Here is a 12,195-nt window from a genome sequence, read left to right as displayed (position 1 = left end):
AAAATAACACTTTATGTCAGTATGTTTACATTTACTCATAGAGCAAATGATTTTCTCCAAAACGACGTACATCTCAGCACAGCAGACAGTCCACCATACCAAAATACCAGGCATATTTATCAAGTTTTTACTCAGAGTTTTTTTTTTTTTTGACCGCTGATTATAATCAGAGGTGGAAAACATTTTTCCCGGTTCAATTTATCACTACAGAGAACCACAACAAAGGCACTGTTTGCTTAATCGTTTCTTGGGAGTGTTAATAATATAACAATCTGTTAAAGTGGAAGAAACTCTGGTATCAGAAATGTACCATATTGCGTCCGTTTAGATGTAGTGCAATGTTTTCTGCAGTAACAACATACGAATGCAATCATTCTTGCAGTAGACTGGCGTCGTATCCAGAGCAAATCCATTCTAATTTTTTGCCAGTGATTCCAACACAACTCTGATAAGTACGAGTGCCATCGACAAATTAATGAAGGAGAATACAAATATTTGCTTACATTAAAAATGTACAAACAAAAATATACTGCCAAATTTGAGAAAATCTTTGCTTTTAACAAAAGTTTTAAAGCAGCGCTGTAAAATTTAAAGTTAATATTCAGGTGAATCATTACATCATTATATAATGCAGTTTGTAAATTGAAAAGTAGGAAATAATATAGATTTATACAAAACCAATATTTCCCTTACCTTTTCGGACAAGTCAGGCTCTTCCAGACCACTTATCTCTCTTTGCCCATATTTCATAATCTCAGCACTGGGATCCATCACTAAAACGTTCTGACTGCAAGGTCTAATAATCTTGCAATCACTTTTCCTGGAGTCCGTTGTCATGCAGACCTCATAATTATACACGTGCTGCAGTGTCCCTGTACCACCAGCATCTGCGTAATGTGGTGGGTAATACGGAATAACTGGTAAATTGGACTGATAGTAGATGCGAGACTTTCTCCATCTGTAGATTTTCACTGATATAATAATAATTAAAGATGAAATAAAGAGGAAGGAGACCACAGCTAAAGCCAGAACCAAATAAAATGTCAAGTTGTCACTGTAATCCTTGTCGTGCGTAAAGTCACTGAATTCCGAGAGCACTTCAGGGAAACTGTCCGCCACCACCACGTTCACATTCACTGTAGCTGATCGAGAGGGATGTCCGTTGTCCTCCACTACAACTGTAAGCTTCTGTTTCACTGGGTCTTTATCACTGACCTGACGGACAGTTCTGATTTCCCCGTTCTGTAATCCCACATCAAAGAGTCCCCTTTCTGTCGTTTTCAGCAGTTTGTATGAGAGCCATGCATTCTGTCCAGAGTCCACATCCACAGCCACCACTTTAGTGACAAGGTAGCCAACATCTGCTGAACGGGGAACCATTTCAGCCACCAGTGATCCACCAGTCTGTACTGGGTACAGAACCTGAGGCGCGTTGTCGTTCTGGTCCTGAATAACGATATGAACAGTAGCATTTCCACTCAAAGGAGGAGATCCTCCATCGTGAGCTATCACACTGATCTGAAATCCTCGAAGTTGCTCGTAATCAAATGAGCGGACGGCATAAATAATACCAGTTTCAGAATTTAAAGAAACGAACGAAGACGCAGGAACACCGTTCACATCCGAATCTTCCAGGACGTAGGAGACTCGCGCGTTCTGACAACAGTCCGCGTCCGTGGCTCTAACAGCGAATATCGAGGTCCCCGGAGAATTGTTTTCCAAGACAAAGGCAGTATATGATTGTTTTTCAAATACTGGAGGATTATCGTTCACATCGGAAACCCTAATATGTAACGTTTTGTTACTGGAGAGAAAAGGAGACCCTTCATCTGTAGCAGTTATAGTAATGTTGTACTCGGACTGTGTTTCTCGATTTAGTTGCTCGTCGATTTGTAAAGTAAAATAATTTCTGATTGACGACTTAATTACAAAGGGGGATTTTGCTGCGACAGCGCAGTTCACTTGACCATTTTGTCCGGAATCCAAGTCCTTGACATTAATTACAGCTATTGTAGTCCCAGGTGACGCGTCTTCAGGAATTGGATTTGTAAATGATGTTAATGTTATCACTGGGATGTTATCATTGACATCAATTACATCAATAATTACTGCACATGAATCAGTAAAGCCTCCGTGATCTCTTGCCTCAATACTTAGCTCATATTTTTCATCTTTTTCAAAATCTATTAGTCCATTAACAAAAATCTCCCCCGACATCTCATTGATTTTCAACACTCCACTGGTTGCTTCTCCTGTTAGTCTCAAAGTGTATCTGACCTCTCCATTGGCGCCTTTATCTGCATCCGTTGCACTTACTTTTGTCACAAGCGTTCCATTAGACGAATTTTCATGAACGGAGGCTCTGTACTGCTTTTTACCAAAAACCGGTGCATTGTCATTGACATCTAGTACCTTTATGTTTATTTTCATTACTCCGGACCTCTGAGGGTGGCCTCCATCTGTAGCTGTGAGAATAAGAGACAATTCCTCCTGTTTCTCTCTGTCCACCGGGGACTGTAACATCATCTCAATGTATTTATTACCATCAGGACGCGTCTCCTGCTTCAACACGAAATTATCAGTTGGTCTCAAACTGTAGCTCTGTATGGTATTTACACCAACATCGGGATCGTAAGCGCTGTCGAGGAGGAAGCGCGCGCCCTGCGTAGCCGATTCACTGATCTCAATATTTACTTCATCTTTCGGAAATGTCGGTGCATGATCATTTACATCTGTTATTTCTATCATCACATCAATTAACTGAATCGGATTTTCAAGAATAATTTCTAAATTAAAATTGCAAGCAGTTGTTTGTTTACACAGCAACTCCCGATCTATTCTCTCGTTCACCACCAGTGTTCCTTTGTCTGTAACGAGATCCACGTAGCGGGTGTTGTCTCCGGTAACGACACGAGCTCGTCCGCTCTTCAGTCTTTTAATATCAATGCCCAGATCCGCAGCCACGTTGCCGATAGCAGAGCCCTTCGCCATCTCTTCAGGAATAGAATATCGCACTTGTCCATGAACAGGATAGTGAAAGAAAAGAAGAATGAACCATAGTCGGGAGCGACTGATGGAACCGTGACATTTCTTTCTCGATGCCATTTTCTTCGGCTGCTATATTAATGAATAGCGCAAAAGCAAAATTAAACAAGCTGGCCAGGAAAACGAGTATCCAGGAAAAAATCAGCATTAAATATTATCTCCATGTGAACGTTCCTGTTAAAAAGCTTTTTTTTTTGTATAGCCTGAAAATGTGTGGTGATCCGAGCCGTTTCAATCCACCAATGTCGCCTCCACGCTCTGGGCCTCGATCAGTTTGGAAAAAAACAGGGGACGTCCTTCTGCATTTTGTTCGCCCCAGCTCTCCTCTTGAATCAACAGCGGCCCTTGCAGACACGCACGGGAAACACATCCCTCTGTTCTGTTGCAGTGATTTCCTGACATGTGTTTGACTTAAAATATAAACATTGTTGACACTAGTACCGAACCTGAAAAGTCTCCTTATTTTTCAAATACTGGTTGTTTGCATAAAAGTGTATTAGATATTTAAATGTTAAACTGATGCAACCAATAAGTAATTAAATATTTCTGAACACAAAATTTAAAAGCTAATGCTATGGATGTACAGTTTATATTTTTATTTCATTGCCCACATCCAATAAAGGAAGCAAGGTAAATCTATGTAGAGCTGAATTCAGGAAAAAAAATAACACTTTATGTCAGTATGTTTACATTTACTCATAGAGCAAATGATTTTCTCCAAAACGACGTACATCTCAGCACAGCAGACAGTCCACCATACCAAAATACCAGGCATATTTATCAAGTTTTTACTCTGAGTTTTTTTTTTTTTAACCTCTGATAATTTTTTTTTCGGTTCAATTTATCACTACAGAGAACCATAACAAAGGCACTGTTTGCTTAATCGTTTCTTAGGAGTGTTAATAATATAACAATCTGTTGAAGTGGAAGAAACTCTGGCATCAGAAATATGCCATTTTGCGTCCGTTTAGATGTAGTACAAAATACAAATGCAATCATTCTTGCAGTAACTGGCGTCTTGTCCACATCATATCCCTTCTAGTTTTTTGCCCAGTGATTCCAACCCAACTCTGATAAGTACGAGTGCCATCGAAAAATTAATGAATGGGAATACAAATATTCGCTTACATTAAAAATGTACAAACAAAAATATACCGCCAAAGCTGAGAAAAATCCTTGCTATTACCAAAAGTTTTAAAGCAGCACTGTGAAATTTAAAGTTAATATTCAGGTGAATCATTACATCATTACATAATGCAGTTTGTAAATTGAAAAGTAGGAAATAATATAGATGTATACAAAACCAATATTTCCCTTACCTTTTCGGACAAGTCAGGCTCTTCCAGACCACTTATCTCTCTTTGCCCATATTTCATAATCTCAGCACTGGGATCCATCACTAAAACGTTCTGACTGCAAGGTCTAATAATCTTGCAATCACTTTTCCTGGAGTCCGTTGTCATGCAGACCTCATAATTATACACGTGCTGCAGTGTCCCTGTACCACCAGCATCTGCGTAATGTGGTGGGTAATAAGGAATAACTGGTAAATTGGACTGATAGTAGATGCGAGACTTTCTCCATCTGTAGATTTTCACTGATATAATAATAATTAAAGATGAAATAAAGAGGAAGGAGACCACAGCTAAAGCCAGAACCAAATAAAATGTCAAGTTGTCACTGTAATCCTTGTCGTGCGTAAAGTCACTGAATTCCGAGAGCACTTCAGGGAAACTGTCGGCCACCACCACGTTCACACTGACTGTAGCAGATCGAGAGGGATGTCCGTTGTCCTCCACTACAACTGTAAGCTTCTGTTTCACTGGATCTTTATCACTGACCTGACGGACAGTTCTGATTTCCCCGTTCTGTAATCCCACATCAAAGAGTCCCCTTTCTGTCGTTTTCAGCAGTTTGTATGAGAGCCATGCATTCTGTCCAGAGTCCACATCCACAGCCACCACTTTAGTGACGAGGTAGCCAACATCTGCTGAACGGGGAACCATTTCAGCCACCAGTGATCCACCAGTCTGTACTGGGTACAGAACTTGCGGTGCGTTGTCGTTCTGGTCCTGAATAACGATATGAACAGTAGCATTTCCACTCAAAGGAGGAGATCCTCCATCGTGAGCTCTCACACTGATCTGAAATCCACGAAGCTGCTCGTAATCAAATGAGCGGACGGCATAAATAATACCAGTTTCCGAATTTAATGAAACGAACGAGGACGCAGGAACACCGTTCACATCCGAATCTTCCAGAACGTACGAGACTCGTGCATTCTGACAACAGTCTGAGTCCGTGGCTCTAACAGCGAATATCGACGTCCCCGGAGAATTGTTTTCCACTACAAAGGCAGTATATGATTGTTTTTCAAATACTGGAGGATTATCGTTCACATCGGAAACCCTAACATGTAACGTTTTATTACTGGAGAGAGAAGGCGACCCTTCATCTGTAGCAGATATAGTGATGTTGTACTCGGACTGTGTTTCTCGATTTAGCTGACCATCGATTTGCAAAATGAAATAATTTCTAATGGACGATTTTATTACAAAAGGGGATTTTGTGACAATGCAGTTCACTTGACCATTTTGTCCCGAGTCTAAGTCCTTGACATTAATAATTGCTATTGTAGTGGCAGGTGACGCGTCTTCAGGAATTGGATTTGTAAATGATGTTAATGTTATCACGGGGATGTTATCATTGACATCAATTACATCAATGATCACTGCACATGTATCCGTAAAGCCTCCGTGATCTTTCGCCTCAATACTTAACTCGTATTTTTCATCTTTTTCGAAATCTATTATTCCAGTAACAAATATCTCCCCCGACATCTCATTTATTTCAAACAGTCCACTTTCTGTTTCTCCTGTTAGTCTCAAAGTGTATCTGACCTCTCCATTGGCACCTTTGTCTGCATCCGTTGCACTTACTTTTGTCACAAGCGTTCCCTTCAGAGAATTTTCATTAACGGAGGCTCTGTACTGCTTTTTACCAAAAACGGGAGCATTGTCATTCACATCTAGTACCTTTATGTTTATTTTCATTACTCCGGACCTCTGAGGGTGGCCTCCATCTGTAGCTGTGAGAATAAGAGACAATTCCTCCTGTTTCTCTCTGTCCACCGGAGACTGTAACATCATCTCAATGTACTTATTACCATCAGGACGCGTCTCCTGCTTCAACACGAAATTATCAGTTGGTCTCAAACTGTAGCTCTGTATGGTATTTACACCAACATCGGGATCGTACGCGTTGTCCAGTCGAAAGCGCGCGCCCTGCGTAGCCGTTTCACTGATCTCAATGTTTACTTCATCTTTCGGAAATGTCGGGGCATGGTCATTTACATCTGTTATTTCGATAGTTACGTCAATCAATTGCATCGGATTTTCGAGAATTATCTCTAAATTAAAACTACACGCAGAAGTTTGTTTACACAGCACCTCCCGATCTATTCTCTCGTTCACCATCAGTGTTCCTTTGTCTGTAACGAGATCCACGTAGCGGGTGTTGTCTCCGGTAACGACACGAGCTCGTCCGCTCTTCAGTCTTTTAATATCAATGCCCAGATCCGCAGCCACGTTGCCGATAACAGAGCCCTTCGCCATCTCTTCGGGAATAGAATATCGCACTTGCCCGTGAACTGTACAATCAAAGAAAATAATAAACCAAAGTTGAACCAGAGAAATACAACCGTAATATGGTTTCCGTAATGCCATCTTCTTTCTTGTGTTTGTTGTTCTCGGTTAAATCAAGCTTCCAACTACAGCAACTGATCCAGAAAAACGCATCAAAAAAACAAATCAACGCGAAATGTATCATCCATGATTCTCAACGATTCTTCTAGAAACTCATTTTAAATATACAATATTTTCAGGTAGGTATAGTCCGACCGCTTTCTTCCACTCTGTACTCTTGTAATTCACCAGTGTCTCCTTCCACCACTGGGCCACACTCTGAATTGTAAGGAAATCGATGACAGACATCCCCGATATTTTTAGCTCAAGATCGCCTCCTGAACCAACAGCGGCCCTTGCAGACACGCTTTGGAAAAGCACGTTTGTTTTGTTACAATGGAACATTTTACAGAATGGTGTCTTGTTATCTACATATACAGTATATGCGTTTGTGGTGAAGTGTTTGGTTTTCCTTTACTACGAATATGTACGCAACCTTGAAATGCCCACATAAAATAACTTCATAAATTATTGCCTTAGTGAAACAAGTAAAAACGAGGAACTGCAGAAATCAATAGATAAGATCTTCAATGCAGCTAAATTAAGTATTTTCAGGCTCAGTACATCCTATATTGCCTGTCTCAAAGGAGCATCAGTTTGCTCTGTCTACAGCTGTGTCAAATATGCATTGTTGTACTCATGCAAAGGTACTTTTATTTTAAAAAAATAATTGCTGAAGTACAAGTAAAAGTTCTTGTTCAAAATTTTGCTTCAGTAAAAGTGAAAATGTGGGGTGCTGTGGAGCAGTGGGTTTGGCTGGGTTCTGCTCTCTGGTGGGCATGGGGTTCAAGTCTAGCTTGGGGTGCCTTGGAACAGACTCCCCTCCCCCTTTCAGTCTTACGCCCTGCGTTGCCAGGTTAGGCTCCGGCTTGCTGCGACCCCTGCTTGGGACAAGCGGCTTTAGCCAGTTTGTGTGTGTGTAAAAAATAAAAAAAGTATTGGGCCAAAAAACTGCTAAGTACTAAAGTTACTTTGATTCAAATGAAGCATTTTAACATTCTGGACTTTGATTCAAACAAACAACCACAAGGTTACAAATTATTGTGTCTCACCACTGCAGTACTTACTGCTCTGTAATGAGAAACCCCAACACAATGTTATACTAACAACTAACAAATGAAAAAGGTAGGTGTCACAACCACACCCACACCTCAACCAGCAGCACCTGGCTCCGATTAAGCACCTGGCATTAATTGGAGCACTCTGCTATAAAACATCTCTCAGCTGCAGGATGTCATTCAGACAATCATCCCATCCCCCTTGCCTCGCCTCAGAAAACAGCCGCCTATCTTGTCTCCCGACTACGACCTCTGATTCTTGCCTTTGTCCTGTTCGCCGACCTACAAACTCTTTGCCCGTCCCCGACAATGCGAACATGTATAATCCCTTGGTTAAACAACCCTGCACTTGGGTCCAGTCTCCCCTGTGTCCTCTGTTCTCCATGACACATGGGGAGAACAGGCAAAATCCAAACATGCTGAACAGGAATTGAAGAATGTCATGATCAACAGGTTCATGAGTGCTGAACAGATGCAGAAGCTGATGCAGTTACTTTTTCACACTTGACTTCAACAAGTTTAATTATTTTTGAGTGATGAAATACTGTCAAAATTGACTGTGGTATGTCATATTCAATATGGGGTAAAATGTATTTACTATTTGGACTTGGTGAGGGCAAAATGAGTGGTAGTTCTGTCCAAATTTGTAAAACCAAGTAACTGAAAAAGGATGCATTTTCTTTTTTCACAATACTGAAAGTGTAATATCATTTATTCAGCCTCACTATACTATTTGTCTGCATCACAGTTATGATGGTCTGGAACTTATCCTGGAAGAACAGGGTGCTAGTCTTGTAGGGGTAAACCCTATATAGGCTGCCAGTCTGTAACAAAGTAGCCACATATGCTTTGACTCACACAGTCACACACTGTGGGCAATTTGGAATCAATTACATTATTAAATTTACTTAATTAAATACATACCTTTAGATCAAGGAAAGAAACTGGAGCAACCGAAGGAAATCCAAAAAGGGGAAAAACATAGAAACTCAACAAAACTTATTCAAAAAAGATTCAAGCCCATTCCCGAAGGGCCCAGCAAATATCATCTTAATGCAAGAAACGTAATATATAAAATAATTCACTTCAATGGGGTAAACACTGAAATATGGAAAAACATTGTTATAATTATAACAGGACTGATACAATTAAAGTCGAAATTAATACCGACAGCAATGACTCAACATTTGTACAATAAACAAGGGAAAAAAAGACAGCAAGACATTTTCTTACCTGTTCAGAAATGCTTGCATCATCCAAAATGTATCTTTCATGCCCGTGCTTTTCCTTAATACTTGAATCCATCATTAAAACAGCTTCACTACAAGGCCTAGTAACTTTGGAATCACTTTTCCTGGAGTCCGTTGTCATGCAAACCTCATAATTATACACGTGCTGTAGAGTTCCTGTACCAGCGTCTGCGTAATGTGGTGGGTAATAAGGAATAACAGGAAGATTGGACTGGAAGTAGATACGGGACTGTCTCCATCTGTAGATCTTTAACGATATAATAACTACCAAAGATGAAATGAACAGAAAGGAAACAGAAGCCAGTGCCAGAACCAAATAAAAAGTCAAGTTGTCATTGTAATCCGTACTGGGCGTAAAGTCACTGAACTCCGAGAGCACTTCAGGGAAACTGTCCGCCACCACCACGTTCACATTGACTGTAGCTGATCGAGACGGATGTCCGTTGTCCTCCACTACAACTGTAAGCTTCTGTTTCACTGGATCTTTATCACTGACCTGACGGACAGTTCTGATTTCCCCGTTCTGTAATCCCACATCAAAGAGTCCCCTTTCTGTCGTTTTCAGCAGTTTGTATGACAGCCATGCATTCTGTCCAGAGTCCACATCCACAGCCACCACTTTAGTGACGAGGTAGCCAACATCTGCTGAACGGGGCACCATTTCAGCCACCAGTGATCCACCAGTCTGTACTGGGTACAGAATCTGAGGCGCGTTGTCGTTCTGGTCCTGAATAACGATATGAACAGTAGCATTTCCGCTCAAAGGAGGAGATCCTCCATCGTGAGCTCTCACAATGATCTGAAATCCTCGAAGTTGCTCGTAATCAAATGAGCGGACGGCGTAAATAATACCAGTTTCAGAATTTAATGAAACGAACGAGGACGCAGGAACACCGTTCACATCCGAATCTTCCAGAACGTACGAGACTCGCGCATTTTGACAGCAGTCCGCGTCCGTGGCTCTAACAGCGAATATCGACGTCCCCGGAGAATTGTTTTCCACTACAAAGGCAGTATATGATTGTTTTTCAAATACTGGAGGATTGTCGTTCACATCAGCAACCCTAACATGTAACGTTTTGCTACTGGAGAGAGAAGGCGACCCTTCGTCTGTAGCAATTAAACTAACATTATATTCTGAATTTTTTTCTCTGTTTAATGGTTCTTTAGTTTGCAATGTGAAATAATTGGTTAAGGACGACCTAATTTCAAAGGGACTATTTTCAGTGGTGAAACAGCTAACCTGGCCATTTTGCCCGGAGTCTAAGTCTTTGACATTAATTACAGCTATAGTTGTGCCAGGTAAGGAGTCCTCGGGAACCGGATTAGTGAATGATGTCAACATTATCATAGGGATGTTATCATTCACGTCAATTATATCGACAATTACTACACAGGAATCAGTTAAGCCTCCGGGATCTCTAGCTTCAATACTTAGATCAAATCTTTCATCTTTTTCAAAATCTATTATTCCAGTAACAAAAATTTCCCCAGAAATGCCATTAATCTCAAAAACGTCAGTATTTGTTTCTGCTTTATGTCTGAAATTGTATTTCACCTCTCCATTAACGCCTTTGTCTGCATCCGTTGCACTTACTTTGGTCACAAGCGTTCCCTTCGGAGAATTTTCTTGAATAGAGACCCTGTAGACTTTTTTACCAAAAACAGGAGGATTGTCATTCACATCGAGTACCTTTATGTTTATTTTCATTACTCCGGACCTCTGAGGGTGGCCTCCATCTGTAGCTGTGAGAATAAGAGACAATTCCTCCTGTTTCTCTCTGTCCACCGGAGACTGTAACATCATCTCAATATATTTATCACCATCAGGACGCGTCTCCTGCTTCAACACGAAATGATCAGTTGGTCTCAAACTGTAGCTTTGGACAGTATTTACACCTACATCGGGATCGTATGCGCTGTCCAGGAGGAAACGCGCGCCCTGCGTAGCCGACTCGCTGATCTCGATATTTACTTCATCTTTCGGAAATGTCGGAGCATGGTCATTTACATCTGTTATTTCTACAGTAACCCTATATAAATGAATTGGATTTTCGAGAATAATCTCAAAGCTGAAACTACACGGAGACGATTGTTTACACAGCAGCTCTCTGTCTGTTACCTCGTTCACCACCAGTGTTCCTTTGTCTGTAACGAGATCCACGTAGCGGGTGTTGTCTCCGGTAACGACACGAGCTCGTCCGCTTTTCAGTCTTTTAATATCAATGCCCAGATCCGCAGCCACGTTGCCGATAACAGAGCCCTTCGCCATCTCTTCAGCAACAGAATATCTCACTTGCCCATGAACAGAATAATTCAAAAAGAGAAAAATTAACCATAGTCGCTCCAGACAGATAGTCATAGTATCATTAAATTTTTTTCTCACTGCCATTTTCTTTTGGCAGTTTTATTATCATCTATTCGATGATAATTCCGAAATTACACAAACTGACTAAGAGAAACTGCAGTGAAACCAAATCAGCTCGAAATACCTTGTACATGTGAACGTTCCTGTGTGAACTAAAACCTCATCGCAATGATCCGAACGGTTTGCTTCACTTTCTTTCATGGAAAACGAACAATGTCGCCTTCACCCTCTCTGGATCTCTTTCTGGCTCTAACGCAGAATTTACAAGCGTCGTTCTTCTACACTTCGCTCGCTCGAGGTCCTCCATGAAACAACAGCGGCCCTCTGAGACACACACGGGTAACACACCAGTCCGCCACAAAGTAGAATATCATCGTGGTCGCATGTCACGAAGGGATACGCTCCACTTTAAAAACCATAGCTTTAGTGACCATTAACTTGTTCCTTTCTGTTTTTAACATGTAAAACCAACGGTTCCCCTCTTTCCTCTCTATACGGAGTCACATATTCCTTGCTTGCAGATACTGTACGTCCCTCATTATTTGTGACCTGCAGCTATAAAACAACTTTTGGTGACAGATACCGCACTTCGCTATCCGTGTGGGAGTGACACGTTGTAAGCTAAAATTCAACACTATAAAAAGATATTCCTTAAGGACATATATTTTTACTTTGAAATGATTGCATTTTTTGATTAAAAATGGTGGTCTTGAAAAAATACTTAACTGCAC

At 41.0% G+C, this 12,195-nt stretch overlaps 1 protein-coding gene and 3 pseudogenes across 2 annotated transcripts in view; all 4 read right to left on the bottom strand.

Moving 5' to 3' along the window:
- The window catches only part of LOC108934196 (protocadherin gamma-A11-like), a 96,588-nt gene that overhangs the window by 69,102 nt on the left and 15,291 nt on the right, over positions 1 to 12,195 (bottom strand). The window lies entirely within an intron of this gene.
- On the bottom strand, positions 781 to 3,332 carry LOC114910427 (protocadherin gamma-A11-like; annotated as a pseudogene).
- On the bottom strand, positions 4,452 to 6,971 carry LOC114910428 (protocadherin gamma-A11-like; annotated as a pseudogene).
- On the bottom strand, positions 9,172 to 11,543 carry LOC114910426 (protocadherin gamma-A11-like; annotated as a pseudogene).

The sequence above is a fragment of the Scleropages formosus genome, chromosome 4, assembly GCF_900964775.1.
Source record: "Scleropages formosus chromosome 4, fSclFor1.1, whole genome shotgun sequence".
Classification (NCBI taxonomy): Eukaryota; Metazoa; Chordata; class Actinopteri; order Osteoglossiformes; family Osteoglossidae; genus Scleropages; species Scleropages formosus.
Note: the sequence above shows the minus strand (reverse complement) of the source record. Positions and strands in the feature narration are given on the sequence as shown.